General features: G+C 41.8%; 1 protein-coding gene across 2 annotated transcripts in view; it reads left to right on the top strand.

Annotated features, from left to right (window-relative positions):
- Positions 1-17789, top strand: part of cdh13 (cadherin 13, H-cadherin (heart)) — a 1022665-nt gene that overhangs the window by 578096 nt on the left and 426780 nt on the right. The gene's annotated exons all lie outside the window — the stretch shown is intronic.

The raw sequence follows: 17789 nt of genomic DNA, 5'->3' as shown, positions 1-17789 counted from the left end.
TTTTAAGGCAGAGCTGATAGATTCTTGGTTAACAAAGAGGTGAAAGGTTATTCGGGGTTAGGCAGGAATGTGGAGTGAAGTTTACAGCTAGATCATCCATGATCGTATTGAATGGTGGAGCTGACTTGAGGGACTGGGCGGCACAGTGGCAGAGTGGTTAGCACTGCTGCCTCACAGCGCCAAGGTTCAATTCCCGGCTTGGGTCACTGTCTGTGTGGAGTTTGCACATTCTTCCCCCGTGTCTGTGTGGGTTTCCTCCGGGTGTTCTGGTTTCTTCCCACAGTCCAAAGGTGTGCATTGGCCGTGCTACATTGTCCCTTTGTGTCAGGAGGACTAGCAGGGTGAATATGGGGATAGGGCCTGGGTGGGATTGTGGTCAGTGCAGATTCGATGGGCCGAATGGCCACCTTTTGCACTGTAAGATTCTATGACTGAGTGGCCTGCTCCTAATTTGTATGTTTGTATTTGATAAGGTCCAGATCTGGAGTAATTAAATAACAAAGGGGATGATGGTGTGAGAAAAAGGGAATGGTAACAGGAAAGTCGAAGAAACAAAAGATTACGAAAACTAATGTTAAAACGCAACTTCAAACAAAATTGTCACGAACATTGACCTTTACCCGTGTTGTTAATGATGTAGATTTAAAAGATAAATAAAATCTTTACTTCAGAATTGCAAATTATAAAGTGCAAGTCTCATCTAAGAGTCATTAATAGATCATATAACTGGGCATCATAACATTTATTTCCTCTACTAACTGTTGACTTACATCATTCTTGCAAACGTGACATGATCCATCATTGAATTATCAGGAAACTTTAGTCTGAATTATTTTTTGAGAGTGGAAAGATCTGAAGAAATGCAGCAAGTTCTTGCTGATTTGTGTGGGCGGTACAGTGGCACAGTGGTTAGCACTGCTGCCTCACAGCATCAAGGTCCTGGGTTCAATCTCAGACTTGGGTGACTGTCTGCATGAAGTTTGTATGTTCTCTCTGTGGCTGCGTGTGCACTCCTCCGGGTGCTCTGGTTTCCTTCCACACTCGACAGATCTGCAGGTTGGGTGGATTGGCCATGGTAAATTGCTAAATTCTCCCTCAGTGTCCAATGATGTGTAGGTTAGGTCAATTAGCCATGGAGAATGTGTGGGGTTACGGTGAAGGGGAGGGTCTAGGTGTAATGCTTTTTCAGAGAGTTGGTGCAGACCTGATGGGCTGAATGGCCTGCTTCTGCACTGTGGGAATTCTATGGTTCTATCTGTACAGTCTCCCATACCCCATGTTTTGATTTAAAAATTCTTGTTCTCATTTATAAACTACAACCTCACCTTGTTCCACTTTCTATTTGGCTGCAGCCTTCACTCTGGGCAGAATTTTATGCTTCCCCCAAGGTGGGTTCTGAGGTGGGGGAGCAGAAAGTTGAATGGACCGTATTCCCCCCGGGAACCTGTCTGCCCAAACCAGATGAAATGTTATGCTTGGGTGGGCAGGGCGTTGGGTGGGAATCCCAACCTTTCACCTATTAAAGTCCTTAAGTGGCCACTTAAGGGCGTTTTCCTGCCCAGCCTCAATTTTTAGGGTGGCTGGAGCAGGTTTGGGTAGGGTGGGAAGCTGGCCAAAAAAAGGTTTCCACATCTCGAGTGGGTTGGGGGAAAGGTAGGTGCCTCCTCTGAAAACCCCTTCAGAATGGGGAGCCGTCTCCTCCAAGACCTTGGAGCACCAGGAATGTTTCCCATGACCAACACCCCTCCCCGCTCCTGGCCTACATCCCAATGCTGCAATTGTCCCCGTTCCTGACCTCCCCGGTCATCCCCTACCCTCCCAGGACCCTTGGGACTTAGCTTTCCAATAGTCCAGGGACTTAGTTCCAGACAGAGAGTGTTGGAGTACTGTTTCTGGCCACTGCAGTGTTGTTGTTGGCTAGGTTGGAGAGCTGTTGGCCAAGCTGATTGGTTGCCAGCACTCAAAGGTGGGAATTCTTTCTAAGGGCAGACAGAAGTCCTGCCCGCTGCCAATCAACACTCAAAGTGAGTGCCAGTCGCTTATCCTTGAAATCTTACGCTATGTTTCATTGCACGTTCGATTGTGTTAAGTCAAGTCCATTGTGTCTTCCCACCCACTTCGCAACAGTTAAACTTAATTCATAAGCTCTTCTATCTTGCTTCATTTCTCCCTACTGTCAATAACCTCCTTATCCCTTCAGACCTCTATCCTACTGATTCTTAATTCTTGATGAAATTTGTTCTGTCTTTCCCCTCTCCGCCCATGGTCTCTTCGCTTTGTACGTGCAAGCTGCTGTTATCTGAATTCTATAAAGAGCTGAGAGCTATATTTAAAAATGAACACTTTCCACAGTGAACACTATCGATTTTATTTATGGAGCTTGCAACGCAGCAACTTGTTTTCTTCTAGACCATGAGCGTAAAATGTTCTACTTAAAAATGTATTTTTTGCTTTCCAAAGATCCTTTTAGCTCAGAATGAGGAACGATAAATAATCTATGTTGCTGAAATTAAACACAAGCACAAATATTACATTTTGGGGCATTTCAGTATGAAACATCTGAAAATTTTAAGCAGTGCCTTTTAAAAGACATTACTCAGTGCAGTATTAATGGAAGTTTTAGCACTTTCATTATATAGTGCATATTGACAATGCACAGATGGTTTTCAGATTCCAGCTGTGTCCACGGTATGCGAGACCGTGACAATCTCTTACAAGCCTTGTAACAATCCTGGCACTAATCCAACTTGACATATAATACCTGATATTCTCTCTAACTATAGAAAATGAGACGAACATGAAGCCTGCATTGACACTTATAGGATCCTGGCTTGTGCGTAGTGAGTGTTGTGAGAGATACATAATTATGTAAACTAAAGTCATTATCTGCGCGGAACACTGAGCATGAATAAATTTTACCTGGAGCACGGCCAGAAAAGAACTGGTGGCGCAGGTTTCAACTTTGTTTACTATCCCTGTCAGCCTGAAGTAAAGCTGACCTGAGTGCGGTAATGGCTTAATACAGTTGTTATAATGGGCTTTTGGTTCTAGTGTTGCACTATATTTTTCATTATGTCGGCTCCCAAAGTGCAGCTGATGCTGACCAGACTTTCACTTTACTGACCCCAGCTCATGTGTAGCAGGTACAATCTTTGCTCATCCTATGAAAAGCTGTTCTGTTGTGACTGTCCTGTTTACTAGTTTCGATATGAAGAGCATCCGCCAGTAGTAAAGGAACCTGTTTAATTTCCTTATTGGGTACTGGTTTCTTCCCTTGACACACTCTTGCAATGTACTGGTGGGCATCAGGGACCGGTGCTGGGTCCACTGTTATATGTCATTTATGTTAATGATTTGGATGAGAATTTAGGAGGCATGGTTAGTAAGTTTACAGATGGCACCAAGATTGGTAGCATAGTGGACAGTGAAGAAAGTTATCTCGGATTGCAACAGGATCTTGATCAATTGGGCCAGTGGGCTGATGAATGGCAGATGGAGTTTAATTTCGATAAATGCGAGGCGATACATTTTGGTAGATTGAACCAGGGCAAGACTTACTCAGTTAATGGTAGGGCGTTGGGGAGAGTTATAGAACAAAGAGATCTATGAGTACAGGTTCATAGCTCCTTGAAAGTGGAGTGATAGGTGGACAGAGTGGTGAAGAAGGCATTTGGCATGCTTGGTTTCATCGGTCAGAACATTGAACACAGGAGTTGGGACATCTTATTGAAGTTGTACAAGACATTGGTGAGGCCACACTTGGAATACTGTGTACAGTTCTGGTCACCCTATTATAGAAAGGATATTATTAAACTAGAAAGAGTGCAAAAAAGATTTACTAGGATGCTACCAGGACTTGATGGTTTGAGTTATAAGAAGAGGCTGGATAGACTGGGCTTCTTTTCCTTGGAGCGCAGGAAACTTAGGGGTGATCTTATAGAGGTTTATAAAATAATGAGGGGCGTAGGTCAGTTAGATAGTCAACATCTTTTCCCAAAGGAAGGGGAGTCTAAAACTAGAGGGCATAGGTTTAAGGTGAGGGGGGAGAGATACAAAAGGGTTACACACAGAGGGTAGTGAGTGTCTGAAACAAGCTGCCAGAGGTAGTAGTAGAGGCGGGTACAACTTTGTCTTTTAAAAAGCAGTTCCATGGGTAAGATGGGTATAGAGAGACATGGGCCAAACGCTGGCAACTGGGACTAGCTTGGTGGTTTTAAAAAAAAGGGCGGCATGGACAAGTTGGGCCAAAGGGCCTGTTTCCATGCTGTAAACCTCTATGACTCTATGTCGTTGAGATTAATATTTTGTATCCACTGTTATGGATGATGGGGAAAGGCGAACCTCGAGGTTTACAGCATGGAAACATGAACCTGAACTCTTTTACTTTCTCTATCTGCCCACAAGCAGAGGCATTTTCATTTTTCTAATTGGCGGAGGCATATTTTCCCAAACCCTCGATTTGTGAGGTTAGTTTTTAACAGCAAGTTAAAAAGTTAAATCAAAAGTATTGTTTATTCATACATTCAAATCTTGGAGGTGGTGACAACTTCATATACACACACAAGCATGCAATTAAGTTTTAAAGTTCATTTATTAGTGTCACTAGTAGGCTCACATTAACACTGCAATGACGTTACTGTGAAAATCCCCTAGTTACCACACTCCAGTGCCTGTTCAGGTGCACTGAGCGAGAATTTAGCATGGCCAATGCACCTAACCAGCACATCTTTCAGACTGTGGGTGGAAGTGGAGCACCCGGAGGAAACCCACACAGACACTGGGAAAACGTGCAGGCTCTGCACAGACAGTGACCCAAGCTGGGAATTGAACCCGGGTCACTGGTGCTTTGAGGCAGCAGTGCTAAGCACTGTGCCATTGAGTTGTCCCTTCAATAAGAAGATAGAAAAAGGGAATTTGTACAACTATGAATAATTTAACAGAAATTGATATCTGTTCACATGATCGCCAGAGCCCAGACAGTTAGAGTCCAATGTGGGTACATTCACGGAGGAGTTACAGTGCAGACAGGTTCAGGTATCTGAAGCAAGAGTTGCTGAATTTCTTCAAATCCATTGTTTTGGAGATAGATACAGAGGGAGACTTGGTCTGGTCAGCAACCACTGGTAGGAATCTTCCAGAGGAAGCAGGCTTAGAGGAGGCTTAAACTTGATGCAGGCTGTTGGACAGCCTGGAGTTCTGCCCTGGTGTTTGCAGTCTGGAGGTTAAGTAACAAACTAAGTTGCGAGTCTGGAAATATTAGATATAACTTTCCAAAGGCCAGAAGCTTAGGTTATGCGATGTCGCCGTTAATGAGTCGGTTATAAACAACCGAGCAGTTTTGGGTGACTGCAAACTGGATGACCGCTCTGCAGGCCATCTTTGGTCAATCTACAAGCGTGCCCCTGACCACCTTGTCATTATGTGGAGATGCAGGTGTTGGACTGGAGTAAGCACAGTAGGAAGTCTCACAACACCAGATTAAAGTCCAATAGGTTTATTTGGTAACACAAGCCACAAGCTTTTGGAGCACTGCCCCTTCATCAAGTGAGTGGGAGTTGTGTTCACAAACAGGGCACATATAGACACAAACTCAATTTACAAGATAATGGTTGGAATGCGAGTCTTTACAGGTAATCAAGTCTTAAAGGTACAGACAATGTGAGTGGAGAGAGGGTTAAGCACAGGTTAAAGAGATGTGTATTGTCTCCAGCCGAGACTCGCATTCCAACCATTATCTTGTAACTTGAGTTTGTGTCTATATATGCCATGTTTGTGAACACAACTCCCACTTACCTGATGAAAGGGCAGTGCTCCAAAAGCTTGTGGCTTGTGTTACCAAATAAACCTGTTGGACTTTAGCCTGGTGTTGTGAGACTTCTTACTCTTCTTGTCATTGCCATATCAACTCACCTCATCTTGCTCTCACACCCACTAGGCCTGCCGCAGCATTCCAGTGAAGCCCACCATAAACTGAAGGAACAGCCAGTTCTCTGCAATCTACAGCCTTCTGGATTCAACATTGAGTTCAAAAACTTCAGACCATGAACTCTCTCTTGCGTTTTGAACTTTTTAAAATCATCTTTCCCCAATCCTGCACCCCACAGGACCAGCTGTAGCTTGTTCTTATGATTCACTTTCACAGAGCGCTGACCCTTGTCCTGATATTAACGCATTCCACTATCTTAATGCCATTCTCAACACTTTCTTTAGTCCTTAAGACTTCCATTAACACTCTCTTTATCTTGTGTCCATGACATCTTTTTAAAATCTCTCCTGACCTCCCATCTATCCATGACCCTCTATTTTGCTTCACCTGCTCCACCCTCTCTTCATAAAGTCAATTATGTTTCTACCTCTCTTCAGTTCTGTAGAAGAGTCATGTCGACATGAAATTTTAACTGTTTCTCTCTCACCACAGATGCTGCCAGATCTGCTGAGCTTTCCCAGCATTTTCTGTTTTTATATTTGAGCAGTTTTTATAGCTCTGGTCAAAATCCATTGTTTTGGAGATAGATACCGGCTCTTAGTGTCTCTTACAGATATAATGATTTTCAATGGCTCTCCCTTTGTTATAGGATCAGGCTGCGGAAACAGATTGCTGTTTTGTTGATTGTAATTTGTCCTTACTTTGAATTTTTCTCCCTCAACTGCTGTTGGAAATTTCCAGAAACTAGCCAACTTATGAATCATGTGATCTGTAGCAGCCATCTTTTGTTTTAGCAAAGTCCACTTTTTAAATAAGCAAAAAGCTAAGGTTTGATTTAAATAAGTTGTGACCTATTGACGTGACCCTACATTTTCTGCATGGTTTGCTATCTTATATTCACTATGTGGTCACCCCCTCCCTGTACAATCAGCTCCTTTCTAGTCTGTAAATCCTACATTTCTCCAGTTTGGCCTCATGGCAAAGACCTGGTGCGAAGAACGAGCCTTATGGCTTTTTGAATTATCTACAGTACTTGACCTATCCTTTGTCTCTTGGTGACCAGAACTGAATATTATACCATGGTACGACTATAGGCCAGAGCACTACAGAGTCTGAGCATGTTGTCTGCTCCTTTATACTTGCATACTAGCCTCTGACTCACAATTGGTTCCGAGTTCATGTTCAAATCCAGGGCTTAAGCACAAAAACATAGGCTGACACTCCAGTGCAGTTCTGAGGGAGTGCTGCACTGGTTGAAATGTTAAACCAAAGCCCCCTGTGCCTATTCAGAGACTGAACCCATGGTAGCATTTTGAAGAAGAGCAGTGGAGCTATCCCCAATGTCCTGGCCAATATGTATCCCTTAATCAACATCATTTTGCTGTTTTTTGAAAGTTTATTGTGTGCAAATTGCCTACTTTGTTTCTTACTTCATAAAAGTGAATCCTCTTCTTAAGTGTTTCATTGGCTGTAACGTGCTTTGAGATGTCCAATGATCACAAAAGATGCTATATAAATGCAAGTCTTTTTGTTGTTCTGCAGTATGTTGCTTTGTTGTTCTGAAGTTATTGGACATAGTGAATGTTAAGGTTACTAGGGACCAGAGGAATAGTTGAATTATCCTTAGCTATTTCTACACTATTACTGGAATATGTATATCGGGTCATTTTTAAACATTGTATGCACTTATTTATATTCCATTTCTAATTGTTCTGCGCATTTATAAAAGTTGTCCGCTTAACTTTATAATCTCTTAGCTACTTCCTCAAAACTGGCCACTCATTCGACTTTATGCATCAAATTTGCAGTCATTTTGAACCCAAGGGGGCATGCATATCCCTCCCATGTGGGTAGAAAACTTAGTCATGAGCTGACCGACTCGAAAGAAATCGCACTGCGATTTCTATCGTCCTGCAACAAAACTGTTCTGAAGGTGACCTTATTGGGCTGAAATTCGAATTCCTGCCCTTTAGATAGTAGTCCCAGCAGCACCAGAACTGAGGCCTGGCCACTACTTGGACAACAAACAGTTCCAAGAAGACAATCATGGCAACTGGACTGAGTAGTGAGTCCCAGGGTTTTTGGATGGGGAGAGAACATGAACCCTCGGGAAAGGGTTATCAGTGGTGGGGATTTTGAGGCTGGCAAGGAGGTGCAAGGGGTTACCATCTTTGGGGTATGGTGGATGGTGTTTGATCCCGATTAGGAGGTGCCTTCACTTCCTTCCTGCCTTTTCACCTCAGATGGTGAGAAAACAGACTTTCCTTCTGCTTTCCACTACCACTGTTTTATTGCAGCAAAGGTAGAATTAGATTCTTTACAGCCAATTAATCAGCCAGTTAAGGACTTTAATAGGCTTAATGGCAGGCCTTATGAGGGACAGCTTGGAAATAGGCAGGAAGGTGGGCTAGTCACATGTCCTAAGGAGGAAGGGAATAAAATTCCAGGCATTACCCCATGTTATTAATGTAAATTGACTGCTGATCTCAAAAATACCTGCCTTGGCACTTCTCTCTCCACTGTTATGTGTCTCCTTTAACTAATACATACTGTTTTCCCTTTTACTAATATTTATCCATTTCAAAGGTTGCATTAGACTTATCAAGTAATTCTTTTGTGTGGAAAAAAATTACCACGTGCTTCACGAATGCCAAGTTAAACACATTATTGGGTTTTCTACAGTCCTTTTGGGCAGTCACTTCCTCAAAAGGATCAAGGAGTTCAGGCAGGGTCCTTTCCTTTGTTATGTTGGTTATGTTGCAAAGTGAAAGGTGGGTAAAAGTACCCCGACTCACCTTGACCAGTTTGCAATAACCGTTTTTTACTCAGGTGCTTACATGGTGAGAGACAAAGGGGACAAGAGTCAGGTGAAAGTCCAACACAACTTTATTGAATACTTTACCAGGGAAAAACAATGTTCAATTTATTTACAGCACTCCTCAGACAACAGTTTTAACTCTCTCAGTAAACAGTCTCAAATCTACACTAGCTATCTACCTCTAACACACGCTTCTGAGGATTCGCTGCACCCTGTCCACACCCTATCACTATATTTGAACTGTTTGTCTGAAAAGACTTGTAATACCCATTTAATAAGGCTGATCCTCAGTCTTTGAGCATTGGCTAATGTTTCAGGATCTGCAGTCATCGATTTGGGCTTTCTCTCTTTCGCCTTGGGTTGGTTCTGCTCTTCAGTTCGTCTCACCGGGGTGGCCTTCTGGGTCTGGCCAGTCTGATGATGCTCGCCACGAGGTATAAGAAGCCAGAGATATTGTGCTGCTCAGCTGTCGGTCAAAGGTGCTCTCTGGAAAGTGCGGAAAAGCAGTGAAGGAGAGAGAGAGAGAGATGGGGCTCCAGGTTGCTGTCTTCATGCCCTTCTCTAAGATTCCATGCCTGTGACCAATCCTTGTCACATTATGCCTCTGGGTGCCACCAAGTCTGCGTCACATTTTTCTAATACAGGAGGTTCACTGGAGGTGTAAATAGCGGTTCATTCTGAAACAATGTGACCGTTAGCACCTGGCAGTTCCAGGCCTGTTTGATTTCAATGGGAAGTTGATTGTCCATCAATACTATCTACAAATTGCAGAGTCTGGCTGTGTTTAAACTTGGTTTCCACATTTGGAGATTTTATCCATGCTCATGAAAAAAAATCAATATTTCTGTAACAATCCTGGAGGTCATGGGTCACCTGCCCACAGTTAATTAATATACAGTTAATCCTGAAATTTACTCTTGATAATTCCATTATTTTACATGGAACTGAATAAGATGAATGGATCTACAGTCATCATTTTGGAAAATGAGTAATGCATTGCCTTACTTCCAATGTACTGATTAGTACCTCCCCCAGTATCCATTTATTATTTCCACACAATGACTATCAATGCTTATCAACTCCCTTCCCTACCTCTCTGAGTATCCTGGGAGTGAATATCATCTATCACTGGGGACTTATTTCTTTTGAAGCTTCTTTGCATGCCTTGGACTTCTATTGAATTTGTATCCAAGTCATCAGGTTTATTAAGAATATTGCTATTTTTGGAGTCAATGTATGTGCCCCTCATGAGGCGGCACGGTGGCACAGTGGTTAGCACTGCTGCCTCACAGCGCCAAGAACCCGTGTTCAATTCCTGCCTCGGGTCACTGTCTGTGTGGAGTTTGCACTTTCTCCCCGTGTCTGCATGGGTTTCCTCCGGGTGCTCCGGTTTCCTCCCACACTCCAAAGATGTCTGGGTTAGGCTGATTGGCCATGCTAAATTGACCCTAGTGTCAGGGGGCTTAGCAGGGTAAATATGTGGGGTTACAGGAATAGGGCCTGGGTGGGATTGTGATCAGTACAGACTCGTTGGGCCAAATGGCCTCCTTCTGTACTGTAGGGATTCTATGGGATTCTATGCCTCCTTTCGTAAATGCTCCGAGTGAGCAAGCCTTCATATTACTAAACGTGATCTACTCATTCTCCAGTTCCCATCAGTTATCGTTTTTGCCCCTTCTCCGATTGACATCTTGCTGTTCAATTATTGAAAGAGTTTTTAAAGTGCTGTTTTACATCTCTGATTTATTTTCTGAAATTATCTTTGTCTCTCTGACCACCTATTTAACAGTTTTCTGCATGTGTATTTATCTCATTGCAGGATTTGTAGAATGTGTGTCTTCCTTTTAATCCACTTAAAATTAATTTGTTAATTTAGCCAAGATCATATTCATTTACACTTGTGGAATCTTGGTAACACATAGCTAGTGCTCTCAACCTTATACCTTGAAAGGAATTTCACTTGTCTTCTGTACAGATGCTTCTACCATTTTTGCATTTAGTTGCTTCAAAATTATGTACTTGGCTTCTGAGTGTTGGAACCTCTGGAATATGTTCACAATAGTTATAGGGTGACATAGCTTCTACTTCTTGTAGGTTGTTTGGAACACTGATTGTTAGCAGATTAAAATGCACACAACCTCCAATTTCTCCTTTTACATATTCAGAGCGAGATTCTCCAGCCTCTCAATCCCGTGTTTCCCGCCAGCAGGAGGAGGCGCATTGTTTGTTAGTGGGGGGATTCTCTGGACCCGCCGCTGTCAATGGGAATGCCCACTGACGTCACCTCATGCCGGCAGGAAACCCGCTGGCAGGGGGTGCACTGCTGGTGGCTTTGGAGAATCCCACTGGCGTAAACGGCCGGAGAATTCTGGCCTTGATCTTGAGGTCACGCATCAATGTTATCAATTCAACTGCCAAACTGTTTGACAATGCTCAGTTTATGTTTGGTTCGATCATTGGGAAAATACCTAGATCAAGGCTTTGCTTCAGTCAGGAACTCACTTGGTGTCAGCTGTAAATGATGTCAGTTTGGTCCATGCATCGTGCTCCTGCTATTTAAAACAGGATTGTGTTTCAAACTCCTCTTTAAAGCCAGCTCATGTCTGTGATGGTGACCATGTTCATGAAGGCACAGCACTGTTGGTTGTTTGGCTTGTTGCTATTCTCTGTTAATGGTGAAGGTCCTCTAATAATGAACTATTGCAAGCTTGTGTTTCAAAGGGAACCTCTGCTTAAATTCAGCACATTTAAACCTGTGTTAATGAAAGCACTACATTGTTGGTTGCATTAATTTTTAATTTGAATGTGGCACTGGTCTTTGTCTTTTAGTCAACACTCTCACCCAGAATAGACATTAGTTGTTTAGCGACTTCAATCCCTCCTGCAGTGCAAATAGGCCCTCTTCGTGCAATGTCTCAGAACTACTAGGAGGAATAACGTAACATTATCATATCTATCTGATTGTTGACTTTGTGAGATTCCATATTGTGTAAACCAGTTTGCAAGCTAGAAATGCAGGGTGACAGGTTGCTACCAATATTATTCCCTCAATACAAATAATCATTAAGGGCAGCATGGTGGCACAGTGGTTAGCACTGCTGCCTCACAGCACCAGGGATCCGGGTTCAATTCCACACTCGGATCACTGTCTGTGTGGAGTCTACATGCTCTCCCTGTGTCCGTGTGGGTTTCCTCTGGGTGCTCCAGTTTCCTCCCACACTCCAAAGATTTGATTTGATTTATTATAGTCACATGTATTAATATACAATGAAAAGTATGGTTTCTTGCACACTATACAGACAAAGCATATTGTAGTGTTACAGTCATTGCTAGGGTGTAGAGAAAGGTCCATTCAAAAGTCTGATGGCAGCAGGAAAGAAGCTGTTCATGTGTTGGTTAGTACATGATCTCAGACTTTTGTATCCTTTCCCGACGGAAGGTGGAAGAGAGAATGTCCAGGATGCGTGGGGTCCTTCATTATGCTGGCTGCTTTCCTGAGGCAGTGGGAAGTGTAGACAGAGTCAATGGATAGGAGGCTGGTTTGCGTGATGGATTGGTCTACATTCACAACCTTTTGTATTTCTTGTGGTCTTGGGCAGAGCTGTGATACAACCTGAAAGTGCGGGTTAGGTTGATTGGCCACGTTAAGTTGCTCCTTAGTGTCAGGGGGATTATCAGGGTAAATATATCGTAAATATGACACAGGGATAGGGCCTGGGTAGAATTTTGGTTGGAGTAGACTCGCTGGGCCGAATGGCCACCTTCTGCACTGTAGGGATTTTATGAATAAATCAGTCCATATCATTTTGTTATTTTAAGTAAAATATAGATTTGCTATGATTGATTACCTTCCATAACTAGTTGATCTTATCAGAGTAAGAGACCAATTAGTGAAAGGTTTACAGTCAGAGCTTAAAATTATAGTTATTAAAGCAAACAGTCATCATCTGAGCAATTTGTTAAATTAATTCTGCCTAGAAAACTTAAAATTAAACATAAATGGGTATGAATTCTGTTAAATCTTTGAATGCTGAGGTATATCCTCAAGAACTACTCCAAAGCCAGGCATCAGGGAACACAGCTGTTTATTCAGTCTACTCGTTCCACACTCCAAACGTTGACTGCCCATTCAGGGTGATTCTCAACCAGCTACCCCACACCCCAGGTCACCTGACCCATTCCCTTAAAGGAGCTATGCTCCAACGTACCGAACAAATCTCATTGACCGCAATGGAGTGGAATAGTAAACTCTGTGTATAATGAAAGGCCCATTTGATTTCTTGCAGTTTGGGCCACCACTTGGTACAAATTTCTGCCCCCAAGTTTCATCATAAGATTTACTTGCATTAATTTTGTTTTACCAATCTGTCTCTTGAAATTTAAGGCACTCTAAAGCCATAGAGGCCCAGATATTACGTGAGTCATTTTTCCTTACCAATTAAGTTTGTCAATTGTATGCCCAAATTTGATCTAAGTTATGAAAGGAAAATGTGAAAATGTCTTTTCAAGTGGTCCGATATTGAGGCTCATATAAAATGTTGACGTTTAACAAGAATCTTTGACTTTATACCATACAAATGCTTAAAATTCAACTGAAACACAAAGCAGTGCAAATGCTGGAAATCTGTAAATAATAATGGCAAATACTAGGAGTACTCAGCAGGCCTGGCAATACCTGTGGAAGGAGAAACAGAGTCAATGTTTCAAGTCTGTGACTTGAATATATGATTTCATTGGAAAATGATACTTTTATGCCATTTATTTGTCCTTCCTTGGTTGAATGATAAAATATATGGCCAATTAGTTCTTGATGGTGCAATGCACTATTAATTATTCAGCATTCCTGATCATTAACTCCCACACCACTATCAACCAAATGGTCTAATTTTATGCTGACAGCTGTTGAAAATAGGGAAATAAAAGTTCATCTAAACTGTCAATAGCCATGCACTACTTACGCTTTTAAAAATAATATCTGTGGTGCATTGGTATTACATGCCCAATAATTCTTTGCAGAATAATCATTGCCAGGGGCAAGAGTTCATGCAGATCAGAACATAATAATCCATGTAGTTTAGAAGGATCTCCATCTCCTCTCCAATCAACACATTGAGATGATTTTGCTCATTTCCAGCACCACATTCCCATCGGAGCTGGTGATTGTCAAGGCACAAAATCATTACTAAAATGAACATGACGGGTGTCATGATTTTAGATATGTTATTAGTGTTGGTTAGACATGCGTAGGCTTTGAAAACTGAGACTATGACCACGGTTAGTGGAACCAAAGAGAAATAATGAGCTTTGTATTGCAGAGTAATGTATGCATCCTATGTCAGCAGCACAAAAAGATGTGGAGGAGGACAAGTTGACAAAAGGTTTGTGAATTTCCAATCTGCGTTCATATAGTGACCGAGCTTATTACGCAAAATCAGGGACTGAATTAAAGGAAGACACAACGGTGTAATGACTAGAAGCCTATCGGAGAAGGCGGAGGAGAAGCAACCAAGTTAAGACCTGATAGATGACATTTTTAACACAAAAGATGGGTGGTAGCATAAAAATATTCATTGGAAAAGAAATTGGGCAATATGTTTAATGTCCACTTTCCTAATAACCACAGAATTAGGGATTGAATTAAAACCATATCTACATATATTCCATGTACCAAAAACAAGTCAAGATAAATGGAAATGGCATTTAAACTTTCATGAAATCGTTAAAAGATCATTACTTTTTTTTCTTAATGATTAAATTTATTTATACTTATTAAAAGGTTTAACTGCCTTAATTAGAGATGTTGCCTGAGATGGCCCAATGAATGAGAATACTAATTGGCTAGAGTGTGCAAAGTGGATGTGTCAAGGTGGTATCTGGCAAGGTTATTGTTGAGGAAGTGGTGGGTCAGGAAACTACTGGATTCAGTTTGGATACTTCTAAACTAGAGGGTGATTTTTCTGGATTACTTCCATGCATCTCATAACAGATGGTCACAGCGTTTGAAATATAAAGGAGGAGAGAAAATAAAAATAACACATCAAAATAGCTATTGCAATCTTTTTGTATAACAGCTCACTTATATAGAAGAGTGCGCAATGACAATCAGAAGTTCTGTAATAGTATCTGTCTTCAGATTTTTAAGCATTAAAATTAACATAAAGAAAAATACATTGGCCTTCAGCAGCAGTTTAAGGCGAAAGCTAGTTTCCAATTCACATCACGTAGATTATTGACTTGTTTTTTATGTATGCAATTCCAACTTGTGTCTTTATAGCAGCTCCTGATTTAGAAATACAGCTCAGAGAACTTTATGGCAGGAGAGCAAGATTCCTGAAGGAGATGGGAAAATGTTAAAAATTGAACTAAAGATATGGGCGAGTAGGTAGAAGAGTACTTTGAAAGGGGGAAGCTGGCAAGACTGACTAGTTTGGAGAGAGAGTTCTAAAGAACTGAGATGCAGTGGCTTAAGACCTGGGGCAGAATTTTGCGTCCCACTCACCATGTGAATCATAGCGGGCGGGTGGGAGGGGACCATGCAAAAGTCCAAGTTGACCTCGGGTGGGATTTTCTGGTCTTGGGGTGAGCGTGGCCAGTAAATCCCGGCCCTGAACTGGAATGAAGGGAATACAGAAGAACAGGCGGTCTGAGTAAGGATATAATTGCTGGAGAAGATTGACCAGTTAAGGCACGGCTAGACCCTAAAGGTTTTTAGAAACCAGCTAAGAGCTCCTAGATCACTTGTGGAAGCAATTGATTTTAGCAAAGACAGTATGGTCTGTTAACTGGGGTGTCATGTGAGGACGTACATCAGCCATGGAGCTCATGGCTAATCCAAATTTGTGAAGGGGACAAGAGGAGGGGGCAGCAATGACTGAAGTCATTGGTGAAAGTGCTGAACTTATACATTAGGGATTTAAAACTGAAAACAGATAGAGGCAGAAGGATTACAATACATTTTTCCTTGATAAGAAAATTGCAGGGACATAAAGTCATAAGAAATGTCAATAGGATTTGAGTTTTATAAATAGAGAAAAAGAAGACAGGGCAAAGAGATAAGCTTGGATTTTGCTTATGGCAAAATTGTTAGTCTTTGCCATCTTGACACCGCTGAAACTGACAACTTCAGGAGTACAGAATAATGTAGAAATCCAGAAAGTGCTGTCACTGATTCTGAGCTGAGGTTCCTCCGGAGTGCAATCAGTTGAACTGGTGACAACTCCCACTCCTATACCATTAAGATGATGGTGGTGTGGTGGTAATGTTACCAGACTAAAATTCCGGACTAATTTTCCAGAGACGCAAGTTCAAATCCAATTGCAGCAGCTGGTGGAATTTAAAATTCAAATTCATTTATTTATAAATCTGGAATTTAATCAAAAACTAGTTCTCGATCGCTAAACTAACAGATTGTTGTAAAAACCGACTTGGTTCACTAATTCCCTTCAGGAGAAATCTGTCAACCTTACCCTTACCCGGAGGTGAGGAGACATTTCATCACCAAAAGTCTGATGAGCTTGTGGAATTCACTACCACAGGAAGTAGTTGATGCCAAAACATTGAATGCATTCAAGAGGCGGCTGGATATAGCATTTGGGGCGAATGGGATCAAAGGTTATAGGGAAAAAACAGGATTTGGCTATTGAGTTGGATGATCAGCCATGATTGTAATGAATGGCGGAGCAGGCTCGAAGGGCCAAATGGCCTCCTCCTGCTCCTATATTTTATGTTTCTATGTTTACCCGATTTGGACTAATGTGATTCCAGACCCGACGGCAAGCCACTCAATCAGAAGGACAGCCCAAGGATAATTGGGAATGGGCAATAACCCTGGTTCGTCTCATGAAAGAATAAGAATAAATCTTGGTGTAAAAACCCTTGAAAAAATTACACCTTTTATTCATGGGATGTGGACATCACTGACTGGGCCACCACCCGTGATTGCCCTTGACCCGAGTGGCTTGCTAGGCCATTTCAGAGGAGCCAACAACATTGCTGTGACTCTGGAGTCACATGTAAGCCAGACCAGGTAAGGATGGCAGATTTCCTACCCTAAAGGACAAGAGTGAATCAGATGGGTTTCTACATGAATTATTTCATAGTCATAATTAGGCTTTTAATTCAAGATTAAATTCAAGTTTCACCCTCTGCTGTGGTGGGATTTGAACCCGGGTCCCCTAAGTATTACCCTGTGTCTCAGGATTACTAGTTCAGTGACAATACCATTCTGCCACCAGCTCCCCCAAATTGAGATGTAACTGGATTTTTAATGCTGTGCTAACTTCCTAGCTGCTTCTAAAAAATCTCACTGATCTTAAAAAAAACTAGTTTTACATTTAACTCATAATTTAAAATTCCAGCTATTTAAAAAGTTGATGTATCTTTATTTTAGCTTTGCTGTTAATCCAATCAAGCAATATTTTTGTGAGCTTTGATATTAATCTAATCAAGCAATGTTTCTTGTTATTTCAAAATTTAAACTGAGAGTGAAGTATATTAAATGCTTTTAACTTCCTGGTTTGCTATGTGAATATCTCAATGTGATTCAGTGCTTACCTTCTTGCTGATATCAGTGCTGCTGTATACCAAGACTTGGTGCCAAATTTAAACAGCATCGGGAAAGGGGAAAGCAATGCACAAGTTTTGCTATGTCCTTGTGGGCAGCTTCCTTCAAGGGCAGCAGCAAGTGCACTTGCATCATTGCTCACAAAATCCTGACTCTGATGCAACATTAAGACCAGAGAAAACAAGTGCAGTGTAGATCCATCCAGACTAGAAGACCAGGAAGCTACAGTAATGAGGAGAGACTCATAACTGTACAAGTACAAAAAAATCTCTGATTGGGGAGTTGATGTTGAGAGGTGAACAATTTAGAATTCATACTAGAAGAGTGAGGAAACATTTCTTACACCTCGGATTCTTGAAATATGAAGTGGTTGAAGGAGAGACCACTGTATTCATGAAAAGAAAACTGGATAAATTCTTGCAGAGGAAGATTTTTAAAATGGGGAGTATGCAGAGCTGTACAATTAGATGTGGTTTGCTATG

This window comes from Mustelus asterias, chromosome 4 (genome assembly GCF_964213995.1).
Source record: "Mustelus asterias chromosome 4, sMusAst1.hap1.1, whole genome shotgun sequence".
Lineage (NCBI taxonomy): Eukaryota > Metazoa > Chordata > Chondrichthyes > Carcharhiniformes > Triakidae > Mustelus > Mustelus asterias.
Note: the sequence above shows the minus strand (reverse complement) of the source record. Positions and strands in the feature narration are given on the sequence as shown.